A 22,127-nucleotide genomic window follows, 5' to 3' on the forward strand; every position below is an offset into this window, starting at 1 on the left:
GGCAGTTTTGGGACACTTTAAGTCATTTTTATTGGTGTTTTGCATTTGACTAAAAATATCAGCCTGTGCGTTTTGGTTATTTTCGATGCTATAAAACGTGTTTCTGATGTCAGGTAGGAAACAAAAAATGGTGTCGGTTGTCCTTTAAGTAGGTCGATACACAGTCGAAGAGACGCAGATTTTCTCAAATTTGCTGATAAACTTTATGAACTCTTAAAAAATCTGTATAAGGATAATGTATTAAATGATTTTATTATTGTTGGCAACTCATTTATATGGCGGTCTTTGAAGCCATGAAGCTTTCAGCATGTCTCGCGGTTGAGTGTGAATGTGTGAGAAAGTGAGAGGGATGCTGCTGAATATGGGGAGGAGCAAAGATAGGAAAGGTGCAGGGAGGAGGAGGAGGCGTTTGGGAGGACGGGGGGTTAAAATGAGTGAGAGAGAGAGTGAGCGAGTCTCTCAATTCCGCTGCTGGCTCAGCATCCATCCTGCATGAGACGATGTTTCGGAGAGCAGGTGGCGCCTCGTGGAGGAGACGCGTGAGCGACCAAAATCAATAGACGACCCAGAAGAATTGTCTGCCGTACCTTCCTCTTGAGCTTGAGCTACTTCGAAGTTTCCCTTCTTTCGCACCCTGTGTAGTTTTGTTTTTGTTTCCTCTTTCATTTTTTTCTGCTCAGGGGCGTGCATCCCCAAAGCCGAAAGAAGGTGACGAGGAGTCCTTGTGGAGGTTTTCACCGCCCAGGTGGAGGAATTATAGACGGACGCACTCCTCAAAATCCTACCTTTCACACGGATTAGGTGTGTGTTGCGCTAAATACATTCAAATCGGATTCGGATTCAGTCGGCGTGAGAAAGACTTAGGGGAGGATATTTTTTTCGTCTGCTGTTGCCAGGTAAGCTTCGAACGAATCATTTGCGCAAAGTTGAAATACGATGACAACCGAATGTCTGCTCTGCTCCCCAGTCTTCCATTTTGGGAGTTGACTTGTCTGCATACTTGTGCATGTACTGCATAACTCGGTGGCAGTTTGCACCTAAATGTTCAAGCCCACCATCACAGAGTACTCATTGTGACTTTCTTTCATCTCTCTACCTTCAGCATTCTGCCGTTGCTGGTTCTTTTTTATGTTGATCATCCCCATAAAGAGTTAAATGATTCCTACCTGTTTTTTCAGTCACCACCTGACAATCAGGTAAAGGGTAAAAAAGACCCTAAAATATGTAATTGCATCAATTTGAGGTGGGTGAACCCTTGTGAAATATTTAAAAAGATTGAATACTAACCTACCCAGTAACAATTAAATGTCACATTTTGTGGGTAGAACATCAACCAAATACATATTTGAATGTATCCTGTGCAGTGGATATTCAGAAGTTGGTGACACGCCGATAGGTGGCTCAAGTGACCACTGCAAAGCAGTGTGATTGCATAGATGCACTCAAATGTTGTATTCTCATCACCCACGCATCGGGCCATATTTGAGTGGATGGCGAGTTTAGTGTAACCGGTGTCTGTGTGGGTGAGACTTGTCCCCCTACCCGCAACCTTTAATGTTTTACGGAGTACCACGGTGCATGCACAAAGAAATATAACCAAAAATACAACATGTGTTTTTGTATTTAATTACAGAGATAAGACTGAATTTGACTGAGTGTGTGTGTCTACCCTCAATACTCACAGATAAAGGCGGCCATTTTCCTGTATTTTTATTTCTTTTTTTTTCCGTAGGGGATAATTATGCAGCCACTGACTCACTGGGTGGACAGATGTGTGCAGTTCCGTGCATTATTCACCACTGTTTACAGCATCTTTTCGTGTACATATCATGATAGGATTAATTTTGTGTTTTACTAGTGTTGAATCTTGCCAAGTTGACTGGTAAAATGTTGTTTTATCGGTGTCCCTTAGGGTACGGTCTGACACCACGGGTGTCCCAAATTGTGGGATAGCCTCAGTGGTATGTGAGATTAAAAAGTGTTCGTGGATGGATAACAAGTGCCAATATTTTTTTTCTGAACATTGCCAACAAAGTAATGTTACTCATGAGGTAGCTTTGTCAGCATCAGCACAAGACAATTCTGAGTACAATGACATGACACCTCAAGACGTATCGAGACTTTATGAAGACGTTTTGTTGTAGATGTGCATGTTGGGCCTTGGATCTGAGCAGGGTAAAATGAAATATCAAGGTAAATTCATGGTTTCAAAACCGACAATTTTCCTTCAGCTGCATTTATTTATACATTTATTTGATTTCACATCATCAGTGCAGGCTAAGTGACACAACATGACACCTCCGATCCCATCACACTTAGACAAATACAAAGTCACATTATAATATTGAATGACTATAATGTTTCTTGAGATGAAAATTTACTGAAAGAGCTAGCATGTCTGTGAGGGGTATATGACCTCCTGTAGACCTACTAGCAAGTCAAGGTTAATTAGCATTGCTAACACCCTTGCTGTTAAGAAATGTGTTTGCAATACTCTGACATTGGAATTGCAATATTTCTGCTGAAGGTTATCATGCCATCATTATCTGACACTCAACTATGCCTGGGGTGTCTTGAATCTGTGCTGGATTTCATCGCACTGAAATACCAGAAAGGCCTTTTGAAGTGATGTGTTTCCCAGTGGAGGAAAGTCTGGCCTCTGTTATATTTTGAGCTGCGTCTGGTACAGGGAATCTAAAATCTATAAGTGACAGGGTCCAATGAAATCTCAAGATCACAGCATTGTGGAGTGAAATGTTGCCGCTCAGTGTCAGAAAGTTTTCCAGAGGTTATGGGCTGGGCCTGCACTCACCTTAGGGCGCCTTGATTCTGTGCATGGTATCGTTTATATTCTGTCTGATTGATAATTCCAATCAGAAACTAAACACCATAGTGGCCTGTGTCTATTCCTGATGGTGATGTAATTGCTCTGTTAAAACAAATGAATAAACATTTGAATTTATATGTGCAGCCTGGTACAAATGGCCTGCGGACAGGTAGTATCCCATGGACCAGTGTTTGGGGAACACGGATTTGCAAATCACCACATTGGATTTCTTTTTGTATTTAGTAAGACATTTTAACTTAGGCAGCTTGGTTTGTTGGTGCAGTGGTTTTATACGTAGTTTAGCCTTTTTTGTAGGGTCTTAATGTATTGCAAATAATTTTACAGACCTCTGGGACCTCCTCGCCGTTTTGTAACTTCTTTTGTTATAGTTTTGAGTGAACATAATATATTTTTCCCTTTTTAGGGGTTGCACTAACTCTTGTGATTTTAATGGCTCGGAACAGCAACACCAATGCATCTACAGGAATACCGTGCATTGGATGAAACACTTTTCCATGTATCAAAAGGTCAAGACCAAGCGTGAAGGGTAAAATAGCAGAACCTTCTAAGTTAGTTTTTGTGTTCATCACAAATGACATTTTACAGTACGTACTATTCCAGTTTTAATGTTACAATGAAATCCCAGGCACCATTTCAACAATCACAAAAATATGAACATCTCCCACATTAAATATTTGTTAGAGAAGCCACAAAAATACATATTATTTTCATGCACACTCGGGGCTCGGCAACAACACAGATCAGATAAATTCACAACCAATGACATTTAACTTGCCACCTATTTGTCACTTGAATCGCCAGTACTGTATGTGCTATTAATATATTGATGCAATTGAACTTGGAGGGCACTGTCAAAAAACAATTCACTCCACTTCACTCCAAAGGACAACACTATTTTTAACTTGTCCTAGGACATGGGGGAGAAAAAAAAATCAGAGACGACAGAAAAAGGACTGGGTTTAAAATTAACTTTTTTCCTCCCTTTGAAGACCTTTGACTACGGTTTGGACTGATAACGTATCACGCCAAACCTTGGCAAGAGTCTTATACATGTAATCTCAACATGCATAGCATCATTGGTGTGTTTAATTGCAATTGACTCCGTGGGGTCAACTGGGAACGGATGCGTAAAAATTTACACGCAATCTCACCACTTTTGAACAAGCCCCCACGAGACTACCGCCGCAATATGCTCTAACAGATGTGTCGTTTGTTAGACGTGCTCATTCACTCATCACAGGCTGTTCACTAGTAATAGCGATATCGAAACATGACAAAATGTTTTTTGCTTGGCACTGAATTTGGTCAAACTTGCAGGAATGGGCTTTTGTCTGGGCTAATGGTAATGATAGACAAATGTCGTGCAGCGAGACAGCAAGCAGGTGGAAAGATGATAAAAGTTGCAGCCAGATGCAGGAAGGGTATTGTGAGTTTTTTTTATTTGAAGTCGCAACAGATGTCGGGTTTTGGCAGACCACTGGTAAGACTGCTCTCCAGGCTGTCCTTTCTCCCTCTTCTTCCTCCTCGAAGTGACTGGCTCAGTCTGGTTTTAAAGGTGCTTCACCAGAGCTTCTGACCAATCAGGTCCCAGCGGCAATTGGCCATTCCCAGGTGGTTGCAATCCCCTTCTCGGAGTCAATTAGTGGTTACCCAACTCTACTGTTTTGGATGGGGAGAAATGCGCACCTTTCTCCCATCCAAAATCCAGAAAACACAAAATTATTTAACATTTCTTTTGGCAGCATGACAACAAAGTGCAATGGAAGAACCAGCACTGATGGTGTTGCCAATGGACACTATGTTTGAGTTTATTGCTAATATCAAAGCAGCTAACTGTTGAACACACAATACATATTAATACATTGAAATTAGGTACTTATATTCAATCAAAGTTAAAGTAGTAGGCATTATTCCTTTAGGTTCCTCGTTTGTAGATTCACGTTCAGGTCCAAGCTAGTGGGGTAGACATTTCCCAGAGCCATTGAATGCATATCCATGAATATTTTTTTCACACCACATAAACCCTACATCATATTTCAAAATAGCAATTTCCATTTATTTATGATAGAATTAGAATCTAAAAGCCATTATTTTAAAATTGACAATAACCATTAGACATGCTTATTCTTTGCTACTTTTGAGTAATTTCTGTTTCACTAGCCTTTGTCAATGTTAATCTGTTTTTTGCATATGTATTTTGTGTATATATATATATATATATATATATATATATACAGTAGAGTCTCGTTATATTGATATTCTCGGGAGTCTGAAAAAATATCGATATAACCGGACTATCGATATATCCGATCCTGCGGCATGTACATTTTCTCCTTGCGTTCATAGAAATAGTATCGTAATAAGCAGTACTATCGATATAACGAGACTTTACTGTATATATATATACAGTAAAGTCTCGTTATATATATATATATATACAGTAAAGTCTCGTTATATCGATATTCAAGGGAGTCCGAAAAAATATCGATATGACCGGGACTATCGATATATCTGACCCTGTTTGCATGTAATTTTCTCCGTGCGTGCATAGAAATAGCATCGATATAACCGGGACTATCGATATATCCGATATCGATATAACGAGACTTTACTATATATATATATATACAGTATCGATATCGATATAACGAGACTTTATATATATATATATATATATATATATATATATATATATATATGCGCAGAACCCTCAAGCTTCCTGGCCTCTGGTCGAGGACCCGAGCTAAAGTGGGGGACAGACACCACCCATGGTGGGTGAGACGAGAATGTGTATATATTCATATACAGTAAAGTCTCGTTATATCGATATCTAATATATATATATATATATATATATATATATATATATATATATATATATATATATATAACCTTAATTTGAAACCCAATTTGAGTGGTCCTCCGCTCCCCCCCAACCTGAGTAGGGACCTATCATAGCTGTGTCATGGCTGGACATTAGGTACATTTGTACAGATGACGGCTGAAGAAACCCTCTCATCGATGGACCACTCCTGTACGACTGAGTGCTTGCACAGACGTCTTGCATCTGATTGACATTTTGGATCCAAGACTGCCCTCCGTGAGGCTGAGCGATCACGATTGATGGAGACGTGGTGCTGTCCTTTGTCGCAAACAAAGTCATCATTGTATTTTGTCTCACTGGAAATTCATTACAACTTCTGTCACTTTTGGTGCTACTTCAGTGCACTTCAGACTCTCCTAAGTAGATGAAGACTGGTTATATTTTTTTCACAGGAGGAGTCACTACTACAACATGACTACAAAACGAAGTTACACTCAATTTTATAACAAGTGAACGGGCATAAGTACCACTACTCTACTAAAAGAGGGTCCCAGGATTTGGGTTTCAAATTAAGGTTTTAGGTCTTAAACCAGGATGACTCTTTTAATGCATTTTTCATGCTTGGGCTATAATTCATGATGGTTCAAGATTTTTAATTTGTATGTTAAGTTTGAGTTAGACTTTCAAGTTCTGCTTCTAAGCCACATCGATGCTTTCAAATCAGGGTTTTGAGGCTGAAATACGTTTTCAAACTAGGGTTTGCTTTTTTAAGTCGTTAAAAAAAGATTCAGGCTTGGGTTAGAGATTCAAAAAAGGATCAGGTTTGAAATTAAAATTTTGAATGACGATTCCAAATTGAGTCAGGGTTACTGTTTCAAATTAAGCTTCTAATGACATCCACATATACACCGTCACAATACACTACGTCGCTCATTGACCTTCATCACAAGTAAACACGAGCTTCTGCACTTGTCAACGCGTGTTGTCGTCATGCCAGCTGTGAATGCAAAATCAATGAGCTTTAATTAGCTTCTGTGTTAGTTTCTCAATTCCTCAGGCAGTAAGAGCTATTTTCTAGATGGATGAAAGTGTTTGGGGAAGGTGGGGGTGTCGGTCTGAGGATCACCTCCGGGTGGGGGGGGTTAACTTGTCCGGCTCCATCTTCTGGTCAAAGCCTGCAGGGGCCTTGGCATCTAGCTACTTTAGAGAGATTAAATATAGTTTTTGTGTGCGCGTGCGTGCGTGCGTGTGTGTGTGTGTGTGTGTGTGTGTGTGTGTGTGTGTGTGCGCGTGTGTGTGTTTGTGTGTGCGTGCGTGAATGCACGTTTATGTAGCTCCAGGGAATACGAATTGTTTTTAGCACATTAAGACGAAATTGCATTAGATGCATTTCAGGAAAATGAGACATTTCCAACCTCAGACTAGGAAACGTACACTGTAGGGAATTGAACAACATTGATGGCATCTATTCATGCGCAGAAATATAATAAACAAGGCTCTTGCGTCATAAGATATTGAGAGTTTAATGTTTTCCCTTACTATACTATACTTGCATCTCAAAACATTTTCCCCATTCAAATGATTAGAAAAAAATGAATCCATTCAACCTCCATGATACATCTGTTATTTTTTGGAAATTAGGGATGGAACAAGGATTATTAGTGAAAAATAAAGGGGGAAAACATATTCCACGCTTTGAATTGGAAAGTAGCAACAACTGGTGGATAAACACATGAAAGTGTACATCCCTGAAAGATAATTTACATATTTGAATAGATATTTCATTCCCGAGTCACCCTTGTGTAAAACAATGGAAAATGTTGCTACTTTACCATCGTATTATAAAGTATTATGTTTATTCATGAAAAATTAACTCTGTATTGTCTGAAGTGATGTTCCTTTGAAATCTTTGCCATGTTTCACCATGACTTGAACCAGAGAAGTTGCGAGCAGAGCAGATGAAAGAAGGACGCATTTGAGCGACAGCATTGAATCAACCCAGTTTGAGCGTGACTGACTCAAGTGGCGCGTCAACATTCATTACACCAAATTGCCGTCTCTGTGTGTGAGTGTGTGCGTGCGTGTTCGTACACTATGCTGGCAATATTTGTTTAACATTCATAAAAATATTCATGGGAATAGAAGGAGTGAATAAACAGCTTTATGCAAGGAAAAATTGAGTTTCCCCTTGAGGGACATTAAAGCTTTGCTGTTGTTCTGAAGTAGTTAGTGGTAGTTAGTGTTCACAGTGTTCCATCCACTAAAACAACATACAGATATGCACACACATGCATATATATATATATATATATATATATATATATATATATATATATATATATATATATATATATATATATATATATATATATATGTGTGTGTGTGTGTCTCTTGGCATATATATATATATATATATATATATATATATACAGTAAAGTCTCGTTGTATCGATATCGGATATATCGATAGTCCCGGTTATATCGATACTATTTCTATGCACGCACGGAGAAAATTACATGCAAACAGGGTCGGATATATCGATAGTCCCGGTTATATCGATATTTTTTCGGACTCCCTTGAATATCGATATAACGAGACTTTACTGTATATATATATATATATATATATATATATATATATATATATATATATATATATATATATATATATATATATATATATATATATACACAGTAGGACCTCGGTTCTCGAACAAATCGGCAAATCGGTGTTCGAACAAAATATTCGAGATATTCTTGCTTCGGCGTTCAAACATCAATCGGTGTTCGAACGCCAATGCGACGCGTGAGTGCGTACGCGAGGGTGGGGTGCTGAGCGGCGTATGGGTGTATCGCTCTCTCCGTGACCAACTGTTGTCGCTAGCGGACGTGCTGCGTTTTTCTCTAGCGTTTAATATAGGTTTACGAAGAGTTTTAGCCCCTAATCATGCCTCCAAAGAAAGTAAGTGCTGCTTAAAGTGACAAAAGAAAAGTAGTGCGTACAACTATTGCATTTAAGAAAGAAATAATCGCAAGATATGAAGGAGGTGTGCGAGTGTCTGAATTGACGAGGGAATACAGCATGGCGAAATCTACGATCAGTACGATATTAAAGAATAAGGAGGCTGTGAAATCTAGTGATGTGACTTTGGGCGTGAGAGCAAGTGTCATTGGATAGATATTTTAAGAGAAAAGAACATCCTGTAGCCGAGTCATCCGTAGCTGTCACGTTCTGAGCGAGAGTGACGGCAGCTGACTCGTCGGAACGTAATGGAATGTTTGGGATCCCAAAGCAGACACGTACTACCCAAGCAGGATGTTTATTCACAAATAAAAGAAAACACAGCGAGTAAGAAGGCAGGGGGTGATCCGACCCGCTTACTATGCCAAAAAGCAAATGGCACACGAGGGTGCAAAATTACGCAATCCCGGAAGATGACATACATTTACGGGACGCGGGGAAAATACCTCGGACCGGATACACTCGCGCATCGAAGGAAGAGTCCAGGTACGGTGGCTAGTTGAGTCAATCATCCGGCATTGGCGAGGTGATCACGAACCGTATAAATGCCCCGTGTCCGTGATTAGAGAATGACAGCGGGTGGAGAACGGCCGGGAGAGGCAGCCCCCCGCTGTCAACTCGCAAGTGACAGGAGCAGATATTTATAAAGTGTATATATATATATTAGTTAAAATTGCTTCAACAATAAAACCCTAGGATAGTGTTAGGTTGCCCAGCTGTTTGCTTTGCACACTGTGAATTTGTTCTCCCACTCTCTGCCACGTGCCATTATCTTATCAAACAAAATGTGTCTCTTGGCATTGACAGTTTGAACTTGTTCAGGTTCAGCCTGTCACAACTGAACTTAACGTGCCCACAACAAAAGTGCGTTGTGTACCGTGAGGTCGAGGACTTCAGATGAAAAGCTGCGGTGCATCTCACTTAAGCCTCCTCCTCGGTGGCCTTCGTGTCTTTTTCTTAACGACGACGACACTCCTCTGATCCCATTACCTTTCTGAAACTCACTACTTTCGACAAGATAGGGAACAGGAAAAAAAAGCAGAAGCGCATAAAAAATGTATTTCTCGGGTGTATCCTCCTTTGGATCAATGGCAACACAAAGACCATCTACAAAGGCTCTTGGCTCAAGGCCACATTTGATCACTTCCTCTGTATTCCGCCCCCTCGCCCTACCACGCTCTTCTCCGCCGCCGGCCCGCTGAGACTCAATTATTTCCATGTGTTGGTAAGCTCTTGTTTGAAAGACCATAAAGCGAATATTTAAACTCAGCGAAGCGAGAAGTAAGATCTTTGATGACACAGAGACAGCAGATGGATTGAGGACCGGGATGAGGAAACAATACAAAGGCTATAATAGCTTGGTACGAGAGCGGGACAGTAGCGTTCCCACCAAACGCCGTCGGACATAAACGAACTATTAAACAACACTTGAGTACTCCAGAGCAGCTGACCGAGCAGCCCGTATCATTTAAGCAAATAGTGGAAGCCCTAATGGTTGCTACAATAGAGGAACATTGCTACTTACATCAACTCAGTTTACCATTTTTTGTAAGATCCCATTCAAAATCAACACGATTCTTTGCTTTGAGTCTTGTAGTACATTCGCATGGAAGTTGAACTGCTTTCAAATTTGGCGATGAATGCAAACTCGTTTCATATTTCACCTCAACTCCCGCAGTCAACTTTTGACACATATCTAACAAAATTCACTGTGTTTGAAAGGTTTCTACTCATTCGCTGCCATTCCCGAATGCATTTGGGAATTGAAAAATTCGACGTTGAGCACCATTCCCGAATTTGTTTGTGTTTTGGTTTTTCTTGTGGAGGTTAATGTAAAGCGCTGATCAGACCTCTGGCTATTTTTTTCTCTTCCGTGAGGGGGCAGCATTTGCCTTTTGTCTGTCAGTGGTTTGTTACTGCTTCAGCTGTTGTTAAAGCGCTATATAAATTAATATGTATGTATTGTGTTGTATTTTCGACAGCTACCCCCATTTCAAGTTCAGATACACCCAGATCCATATAAATTAAATATATAACTCTTTTTTTTCTGATAAAAGAAGAGAGTTTAGGGTTTCTTATGCTGCATTGAATGTTTATATAGTCCTAAAACTCAATATTCTGTGGGTCCTTCAATTCACTGGAGTGGTAAATTTACTTACAAGTTTGGTTACTCCAAAAAGGAGAGGAAAAGAAAGAATGTGTACTGATCTTCATTTGGGACTGATTGATTTATCAAACAAGGAATAATTACTAAAGGGGACACAAACTAGTATTTAAGGTGTCCGAACATCTCACAGTGAATGAGTTAAATATCATTGTGAGGAAACTGAAAAGAACGTTGCACTTTTTTCCAACGTGACAGGGAAACGGAAGCAGTTTGAAATTCATAAATGAATACTGGTTTCATCTGCCAGCTACCCTGTGTCAGATAGCCTTAAAAATCAACAGGATCATTGCACTACATTTATCTTGGATAGTTAACAGCGAATCATCTCAAGACTGTGTCTGTTGCTAAAAAGCATGTTGAGCTGCTCTTGTATTTGAACTTCTTGAACATCTTGATTCGGATGCCATTCAAAGTCAAAGGTGTTACAGTTACTGTATTTTTATGACGACTGGAATAAGCTAGGCCTCTAACAAGAAATTTGCCCCGTGTTTTCTATTTGACTGGAATAACAGCTCTCTTTTATTGCTGGGATTACATTCCAAAAATAACCCGTGACAGGTGAAAACAGTGAAGTAGGAAACTTGTCTTCAGAAAACAAATTGCCTTTATTGTCTATCTGTGTAAGGCCAACCACAATATGGCAAAAGGACTGCTGTAATATTATTTTAGCAATAAATAAAATATGGCTTAATCAAAATGTTTTGTCCTGATAAAATCTCTGTGTTTTTAAATATTTCTATATATTTAAAAAAACTCTGAAAATTAGATTTGATCTAAAATAAAGAAATAAAAGAATGCATTCCATTTTCCCCTTTTTATGTGATTTGCTTTCAAAATGTTTATTTCTGTGGCATTTAGGTATAAACGCGGTAGATAATCGCATAAAGAGGGAGTAATTGAAAAATAGTATTCTTTTTATGGGGTATCTGGATCTGAAAGGTTAAGAAACCTGTGGAGTAACCGCAATGTGAGACGAGTTGAAAATATATCTTGATTTGTAGTTGTTCCTGGGACTGTAAATCAACATTACAGAACCTTCAATGCCTGCGGTCCTCACCGCCCCTCCCAGCCCAAACTGCTGATTTTCCGCTTTGCTGCTGTGGATGTGCAAGTGTTATCAAGCATTTGAGCTTTGGGTGAGTCGCTCCGCTACAATTAGATCAAAAGGTCGGCACTCCGTAGGCATCAAAACGGGCAGCATGGTGTGGCGCGCCGATGCGGTCGCTGCGCTCTTGCTGGGCCGACTCAGATGTTGTGGCACCGGTAATAAGTGGAGACAGCCTTTCATGTGCACTTCTAAAACTAGCGTAGCGTTGCAAAAACTGTGCAGTTTAGTTACAATTCGGTCTTTGGTTTTCAAATTCAGGGCACATAATATTTTTCACTAATATATTATAAATGTGGAGTTTAAATATGCATGTGTATGCAGCGCCATACATGATGCATTAACTTGTACATATTGTACAGAACATGACATCACCCTCTGGCCTTTTTTTAATATTACATTTTTGACTGTACGTCATAGAGCATTAACTTCCAGCAGAAGCCTCTGCCACCAAGGCTCGGTGTTATGAAAGCTGAAATGAAAAATGCATTTTAACGTTGCTCGTGGGATTTTAATCCAAACAAGAATGGCAGTTTTTGCTGTGGCTGCTGGGACAAAACAAATGTTGACTCACTACTGACGTCATTTTTAGGTCCGGTGATGTTCATTTGGCTTCTGTCTTCTCCTTCATTGTAAATAATTGCCTATGAAACTGATGTAAGGGCTTCCCAAATCAATGAAAATAGTGATAAAAAATAACGGTGTGCTTTGCTTGTCCATTTTGACGAGAGAAAAGCCCATTTTTTGTCAGCTGAAGATTTTTAATGTCTCCACAAAAATATTGCTTTGTAAAAATGCTTTAGGTTCTTCCTCGCAACATTGAAAAGGATGTGGTGGCAAGAAATAGTTTTGACACCTCTGTCGGAAAGCCAGGTTTTTCTGATGAGACCAAGCTCTTTTACTTCCCACAATTCATAGGTTATATATCTTGTATATCTCATTTGCAAATATATCTTTAATCTTTTCAAGAGAGGAAGCAAAATTTAACAACTGAGATAATGCGGTTGCACAAATGTGCACACTTAGGCCTGTCACGGTAATTACTATATTGACTTATTGATCAATCAACAAAATGGACGTAATGGGTTTTTTATATTTCGGGTTTATTGCTCAACATTTCATTGCCAACGTTCAATATTGTTGAGAATGAAACATTAATTGCTCTTGAAAGGGGAAGCACTTATCGCAGGATGTAATTTTCCTCTAATATATAATAGTGTTTTGAGGGGAGAAAAAAAACATCAACAATGTTATTGTTATACTTTCTGAGCAAATATATGGTAACACAAATTGTATTGGTGCAGGCGTCTGCACACCATCTGAATAGTAGTTTGCAGCTGTGTTCCGAATGAATCAATCACAATCAAATTCATAATTGTTGTTAATGTGTGCTAATTATTTTGCATGGACTACTTTTAAGTATTTTATGTCAACCCATGAAAACCAGGTTCAATGAAGACCACGTTTCACCTTGACCACATTTTTTATGCACATTGTGGCCATCATTAAACTCACGCTCTGATGGAATCAAGAGTATCTGCTTGCTGATAACCTCCTGCGGCACGTTAACTCATTCACTGCCAGACGATGTGCAAAAATGTGTCCACTCCAGTGCCAGGGTTTTTGTCATTGTCACTTGAATTGCACGACCCATAGAATTGAGTTTTAGGACTACATAAACATTCAATGCAGCATAAGAAACCGTAGACTGACTTCTTTCGTTAGAAAAAAAGAGATAATTCCTAAATCATATGGGTCTGTATACAAAATAAAATGGGTCTGTACAAAATATAATGTAATAAATAAATATTGGTTTATATAGCGCTTTAACAGTGCTAACATGGAAAAACAGGAAATGCTGCCCCCTTATGGAAGGGAAAAACATTGCCAGCTGGCTTACCAGCACTTTATTGGCACCCCCTCAAGAAAAACCAAAACCTGAACAAATTCCGGAATGGCGCTCCACGTCGAATAAATTTGGGAAAGGCAGTGAATGTGTTAATTAGTACCACTAAATTAAAAGAAGGCTTCAATTTGTTAACAAATAGTGAGGTTTGCAATACATAATTTTGAAAGAGTCATTGAAGGGCATTCTTGTTGTCATGCTCCTCTCCAGTTTGTTAGCCCACTCATGTGCTGTGTCCACTCAAAGTTGGTGTAGCGTGGTAGGGTGCTGAGAAGTGATGCACGACCTCACCCATGTCGCATGGCTGACGCATGCATAACGAGCGTGATTTGCCTTGATACATGCAAGCGGCTTTAACCTGCATGTTTGCAGATTATTTTCCTTTTTTTTAAATTTAGATAACCATTTTTTATAAAATAACACGAAGTCAACCTAGTTTTTTCTAGTAATTGCCGTGTTCATTGTGCGAAGAGTACCATGAAAACTACTAATCAATCTGCAAGGAACATTGAACGTGTTATGATGAATAAGACCTCTTGTCTTGCCAGTTTTTCGGTACCTTGCCAGTTTTTAGGTACCTTGCACTGAAACGAGCCTATTAAATTTACTCTGTTTCATTTCATTAAGTGGTTGCACAAACTCCAGTCCTGTGGATACAGATATTTTTTTAGAGATGTATTTTTGACTTAACTCCAGAATATTGTGGTTCGTCTAACCACTTGCCGAAATAAAACTAAGTTCAAATTCACATGCATGTTTTAAGTGAATCATAACCCTGCTTCAAAAAATATTTTGAAACCGATGATTTCAACAACACAGCAAGTAAATGCCACAAAACTATTTTTTCAGCTTCGAAGTAAAATGATACAAAATAATCCATCCCCCCCCCAAAAAAAAAAGTTTACGGTGAGCATGGGCACACGCAAACACTTAATGTTCCTGTTATATAATTGCCTGAGCTTCTCCAAGACATAAATCCAATGAAAACATTAAAAAGAATAAATAAAACAGTTGAAGAAGATGCACGCGCTTGAATGAGACATGCCTCTGAGTATCGAGCGCTCGACATTGAGGTCACGCGCTGGGGGTCGGAGGATTCCTGCTGGGCTTTTCTTCAAGCATCCTTTACAGACAGAGATCAAGAATGTCCTGCCACTTGGGGAACCGCTGGCATTTTGTCTATAACCATTTGTGTGTTTTTTGTGTCTTTATGTTGTTATGTTTTAAAGAACAATCGGCGTCTCCGGACAAGTTGTGTCCATAATTTGTAAAATGGCTTCAATTTACTTCTACTGAGCGTATTTTACAAAGATTCCACCGCATATAGCTATATTTTACGTTTTAAGACTCACACTGAATATTCCGGAAGTCTTGTTTTTGAGTTGGTGACGAGTCCTCACCCTACGTCACTTCGAGGAGGAAGAAGAGGGAGAGAGGACAGCCTGGAGAGCAGTGTTACCTGTGGTGAAGCCTAAGACTCAGACAGTGAGTACAAGCAGAGCTCAACTTGATGAGGAATTGGTGAAAGAAATCAGATTTTTCATGCAATATTCTCAACATAGAGAGGGGATGTTGATTGAAGAGATCAACCAATTAAGAGATCTAATGCACTAAAACAACAAGGAAGAATGGCCATTTGATAGTCGATTGAGTCAACATTTTCCTCCTCTAAAACCACAGCCCAGAAACACTGACCCTCGAACATCCAGGCCAACAAACCTTCCTCCGGCACAAGAAATTCCCATGTTGGGTTACCCAACATATGTCCAACCGCCACAGTGTCCTCGTCCAAGACAAGCTGCAATTCCCATGGTTTCTGAACCCAGAATTCCAGAAAGAAACGGAAGATACAGAACGTCAGAAGCTGGAAGAGGATCTCCAGCGAGAATAACAGCAAGAATTTATCAGGTAGAGATTGGCACCCTGGACAGAAGGAGTTAATATTGTTACCTACGGGACCAAGTAAGCTACTGGAAAAGTGGCAGGGCCCATACACCGTGACAAGGAGAATAGGACCGGTCAAGTGAGATTCTCTGCCTTGACAAACAAAAGAAAAATGTTATTGCTGATTATTTGACAAGAATGTCTGAACTCTGAGGAGAGGGTGTGAATGATGTCATGATGCCAAAAGAAATGTTAAATAATTTTGTGTTTTATGGATTTTGGATGGGAGAAAGGTGTTCATTTCTCCCCATCCAAAACAGTAGAGTTGGGCGACCACTAATTGACTCTGAGAAGGTGATTGCAACCACCTGGGAATGGCCAATTGCCGCTGGGACCTGATTTGGCCAGAAGCTCAGGTGAAGCACCTTTAAAACCAGACTGAGCCAGTCACTTCGAGGAGGAAGAAGAGGAAGAACGGACAGCCTGGAGAGCAGTGTTACCTGTGGTCTGCCGAAAACTGATATGCACCGCGACTTCAAATAAAGAAAACTCACAATACCCTTCCTGCATCTGGCTGAGTGAACTTTTATCATCTTTCCACCTGCTTGCTCTCTCGCCGCAGAACAATCCCATCAATGTGATACTCCCATAGTATCTTACTAAATTTATATATAGAGTATATTTGCACAGGAAATGTGTGTTCCCTTTAGCAATTATTCCTTGTTTGATAAATCAATCAGTGCCAAATGAAGATCAGCGTACCTTCTTTCTCATCCTCTCCTTTTTAGAATAACCAAATTTGTCAGTAAATTAACTAATTCACGACCAAATGATGTGCTAAAATGTGTCCACTCCAGTGCCAGGTTTTTTGTCATTTTCAAATTGCAGGACCCAAAGAATATTGAGTTTCAGGACTACATAAACATTCAATGCAGCGTAAGAAACCTTACATTATCAAAAAATAGTTAATTCCTAAATTGTATGTGTCAGGTGTTATCTGACCTTAAAAGGGGGCAGCTGTACAAAAGGCAACTGCTGCCCCATCATGGGAGGAAATCATTGCCAGGGGTCTGACCAGGACTTTATCGGCACCCCCAAGCAAGAAAAAATCAAACCTGATCAAATTTGGGAATTGCGCTTCATGTCATGTTTTTCAATTCCGGAATAAATTCGTGAATGGCAGAGAAGGTCACACCCTGAATTGATTGCCAGCCAATCGCAGGGCACACAGATACAAACAACCAGTCACTCTCGCACTCACACCCAGGGACAATTTGGAGTGTTCAATTTGCCTGTCATGCATGTTTTTGGAATGTGGGAGGAAACCGGAAGACCCGGTGAAAACCCACACGGGCTTGGGTAGAACTTGCAAACTGTACACAGGGAGGCCGGGGCGGGACGCCAACCGATGAGCTCTGCACTGTGAAGCCGGCGTGCTAACCACTAGACTACCGAGCCGCCTTGAATTATTTTAATCCAACAAATAAGTCATTTGTGCAAAAAATATTCATCTAACGCAGCGGTCGGGAACCTTTTTGACTATGAGAGCCATAAAAGTAAAATATTTAGAAATGTTTTTCAGCGAGAGCCACACGCACGCGCGCGCACATACAAACGCTCGCGTGCGCGCGCACGTGCAAACACTCGCGCGGCTACTTTTCAAAAAATATCAGAATGTATTGTTTAAAATAACTTTGTGATAGTACTCACCGTTAATATGGATGGTTTTCCGTTCCTCGTGTTTGGTAAAAATCCAGGAAAACGATCGGAATGAAATTCAATTTGCCGGTCCAGAGGCGAAGTTACTGCTAGCTAGCCTGCACACGGCTCATAAGCTTCCACACTTGCTATCTGCAATCGACTTCTTGCAGAAGTATGTTGATGCTAACGTTAACATCGGGTTTGTTAAAATGTCACTGACATTCGACTGTTATATCGATGGTATTGTTTCATTGCAAATTAGAATCAGAACATTTTCTCTCCTCTAATGCTCCGGTGCCTTCACGCTGAAGTGCACAAGTTGGGCTCATTTAAAGGGGCGTTTACCTATTTCAACATGACAGCCACTATCATCCAATCAACATGGCGCTTTCGGCCATTCTAGGTCAGTGTCATCCAATCAAAATTGCGCTTTCCGCCAACTGCAGCCCCAATGGGAAATGAACGGCGAAAAAAATGACAATATGTATTATAATATGTAATATTTATTGGCGAGCCATATGCAATCATCAAAAGAGCCATATATGGCTCGCGAGCCATAGGTTCCCGACCCCTGATCTAACGCCTTCAAGTTGGTGCACAAAATACCCACAACCAACAAATTAGATTTTTTCGTAGGACCTGTGCACCAAAAATCTATAAATAAGCGAAAATGGGATTTTATGGACACAATTTAGCATTTTGTGGACTTTGTCTCTTTTGTGTCCATAGTTTAATCACACCCAAATGCAAGCATGCGCTCTGTATCACACACACACACACACACGCACACGCACGCACACACACAGGCAAACACACACACACACACACACACACACACACACACACACACACACACACACACACACACACACACACACACACACACTTCCCTCACGATATATCTAGGATTAATTGTTGTCTCAATATTGGTCGAGAAACACTTCATGGATGTTAACACACTAAATCCCTGCCAGGATCCCAGGGGTTTATTTAATGTCACTAGTCCGTGGGTAAAACAACAAGCGCGGACATTTTTGCAGAGACAAGAGAGAAAACTGCTTTTAAAGGTGTTTCGTAGACTTGAAAGGAAGCTATGTGATGCGTCGGACCCGTCTTGCAGCAGCCTTTCTATCTCTTGACATCTTGTGGCGCATCACAATCCTTCGCTGTTATGTCAGTGTTGGGCTGTCAGTGTTGTTTGGGTACCGCACAGGCGTGACGATCCCTTAAAGCTGCAATGGCGACAAAAGCATTCACTTTTCCCCCCACTGTTTACCATCAACAGATGTCACTTCCAGGCATCATTGTGCGCTTTTCAGCCAGTGTAGAAGTATCGCCTTACACTATCGTGCTCCGGGATTGTAGTTCAGGATGACGTTTCAGGGTTTAAGAGTTGGTGATATGATCAAAGAGTCATCTTTCTATGACGGTCGAGGATGTGTTGTTGGAGTTAGCAGGTTGAGTTTAAATTTCATAGTTGTGGTGTCTTGTCGTAAATTCCAGTGAAATGGAACAAGTTGAAAATGACAAAACATTAACGTTCTACCCTAGTTACAGTACAAACAAAGTGAAAAATAAGACCTCTACCCCTTTATTGAGGCTGTTCTTTCTATTGTTGAAAAAAGAATGAAAAGAGCAGTCAATTTCAGTATGCAATGCACTCTGCAGCTACAGCGTAATCATTTCCTTTCTCCTGTTCAAAAAATTCACAGGAAGCGGATAATGTGATTACTTGATGAAAGGATGATGACTTGGAGGGTCATGGCGAGAGTGGCTCTTATTCTTCTCCCTGATAGCTCTTGCGGTCATTCCGCATGATCCATCACCTCTAAAATCAGCCATTTCTGTCTTTGTCATAAATGGCATTGAGAAGCTGCTGAGAGCCCGCTGAGTGGAACAACAACTTTGCGGTGGCTTCATTATTTTGGTGGCCGAGCTGGTGCAGGTGTTACAAAATAAACATTGTTGGCTTGGCACAAAGAAATAAATGGAATGAAATACTATGCTGAAGTGAAGATAAAAAGCTTCCGGCAAGTTCCATCACACTCAGGACCATCGTCTTATCAACACCATCTGTACTCATGCCAGTTATTACTATGATAACCACTATCTTGTCCAATGAAATTAAACACCACTGGAACAGTGTCATTGCTGAAGTGATGAGTGAGTTAGCTTTGTATTTATTACGGCACAGTGCTGCTAAGGACATGACTTTGGTGTGAAAGCCTGTCAACACAAGATGAACATGACATCCATGAATGAAAAGATAGTCGACACAGAAGAAGAGGAAAGACTACTCGGAATGTAAATGCAAACCTTCATGTGGCTGACGGAAAGCAAAAGTGCTGTTGTTGACATGACAAAGCCAAGAAATGTTTCCATTTTTTTCCATAATTATTTTTTTATTTTTTTTGTTTCTGACACCAGCTTCCTCCCTTTTTCCCCATAAAACATATTTTTCAACGAAACAAGCCTTAAAAGTACACACAATATACCTGATTTTATGTATAATAAATGTGCTATGGTATTGTAATTAAAGAAATAAACTGTGCTGTATAATAAAGTCTTTTTATTTACCTTTGTGATAGTCATTGATGGCTTGATGGAATGGATAGCTTTTTGCATAAAATGTCTCAAGGAGTGTTGTACATCTTAGAAGTTGTGATATTGCAACAGATGCAGGCAGACACACTAGAAACGTCATTAATAGCTGGTTCCCTTGCTTGTATGTTCTCTTCAAATTGTACAGATGGCTTGTGCGGGTTATTTGTGGAACTTGATTGATGGGATATTTTAACCTTGCACTCTACACTCTGCCTTTGAACTATCAATAAAGTTGAAACAAGTCCAAATTTCACTGTTTTTTTATCCATTTACACACCATTTCACTTCTGTTTTTTTTTTTTTTGTTTCAAGCTTTGTCGTCTCCCTTTCGTGTCTGTGTTTCTGTTTCTGTAACCCCTCCCTCTGCTCACTGCTGTGTGTGTCCCCTCCCTCCTCTACCACGGATCTTGAGCAATCACGTGCGGCTCTAACTGAAGACTGGGGGTGGGGAATAGAGGGAAAAAAAAGCCGGCTGCTATTTTAAGAGGTCCAAGAACTTCCTCGTCCGCGAACGACACATCACTCATTGAGGTGCTCAGTGTGTTTCCCAAAAAATAGTTTGTATGCCAAGATTATATTCTCGCAAGTTTAACGTTCATAAGGCGAAAATTTCATTAGCTAAAGCGTTCGTAAGCCGAGGTATCACTGTATTATGTTTTTCGGGGATATATCAGTAGTCAGATGGATTACTGAAGGGATGGTTTGTGGGTTCATTTTTTAATTTTTTTCAAACATGTGACTGACTATTTATTAACTTTGCAGAGTCATCTCACTACAGCTAAAGGTACTATTGAACTTCTCCTCAGCACCCTCGGGATGGTCAGTTGAACATCTAAGAACGTGCCTGGAGCATACATGCTAAACAACCTAGAAGAATATTGAGAGTGCAAAAACAAGGCTTGTCTAATTAGCCATGCAGCCGCTCGATATACATTTGTGAACCCTGTGTTCAAACCCCAACTCTCCATTTTATATAATGGGTGGTTGCCATTGAACGATTGCTCCTCCGAGAATCTAGTTTGAATTTTTATTGCAGAGTCAGAGTTCTTTGTGTTGGAGTTTTACCACGGTAGCATGGAATAGTTGGTTTTTAAGAAGGTGCTTTGATTTCTGCTGAGGACTGCATTTACCATGAATCTCGCCCTGTGTTGCAAAGCTGCAGCTAAAGTACTGAGTTGTATCCCATAGGACTTCATTTTCAACCTTAGTTCATACCTTCAGGCAGGTGTTTTTGTTGCTTTGTTTTTTTTTTTTTTTTTTAATGGCATCTTCCTCTGGTTTACACTGGACATCACCTCATTTTCCCCTTGCGGTTATTTGGGCCGCTCTTGTCTTTGAAGAGAACATCAAGAAATTGACCACTTCAGCACTAATCTGGCACTTGAAGTGAATCAAGGAGGGGAAACTGTACTGCCTTCGGCGGTGACGGTGGGGGAAAATCCTATGTGCTTTTTCCAATAAGTGGATCCTGTGCTGGCAGCCTGATAAAAGAGAAACGTAGAAGAGAAACGAAAATACGTACATTTACATAGACTTATCTCTTGGGGGGCATTTGGGGTTGCAGGAGTTATTTGTGGTATGCCCTCGTAGAGAAACGAGACAGGCCTCTGAAAATGAATTGTGCCCAATGAAACACACCAAGCAGGGAGGGAAACAACCACCCTTCCATTAAAATCCATTCCTGATACCTACCCCCTTGTTTGAAATTTATCCCTCAAACCGCCCTAAAGATTCGAGATCATTGGGGGGAAAATACCAAAAACTGGCATTCTGCTGAAATAATGAAGCATGCCTGAAAACTTCACCGGACTCATACTTGGGGTGGCAACAGAAGGCTTCATGTCTTGCCAGTGAAACCCTTCCCCGTAATCTCTTGGCTGTGATTGTCTCACTCTGGCTTTTCGGCTAAGTCTACCTCCTGGAGTCATCTGTGCAATTCAATAACAGCGAGTGGGGCCAGATGGAGACAATGAACAGGAGAAAGAGACAATGTGGTGAGCAAACCTGCAAACCTGAATATGAAAAAAAAACAGACAGTTGGTTGTCCTCAAGACAAAAAGAGCCAAA

General features: G+C 40.3%; 1 protein-coding gene across 3 annotated transcripts in view; it reads left to right on the top strand.

Moving 5' to 3' along the window:
- Positions 1-475: 475 nt before the first annotated feature.
- The window catches only part of LOC148901549 (leucine-rich repeat and immunoglobulin-like domain-containing nogo receptor-interacting protein 2), a 266,334-nt gene continuing 244,682 nt past the window's right edge, over positions 476-22,127 (top strand). For all 3 annotated transcript variants that reach the window (XR_016113739.1, XR_016113749.1, XM_088989208.1), the window contains exon 1: positions 476-896. The gene's annotated coding sequence lies outside the window, so the exon portion shown is untranslated. The remainder of the gene's footprint in view (positions 897-22,127) is intronic.

Source organism: Hippocampus bargibanti, linkage group LG02, assembly GCF_051943395.1.
Source record: "Hippocampus bargibanti isolate YZ-2025 linkage group LG02, ASM5194339v1, whole genome shotgun sequence".
NCBI lineage: Eukaryota > Metazoa > Chordata > Actinopteri > Syngnathiformes > Syngnathidae > Hippocampus > Hippocampus bargibanti.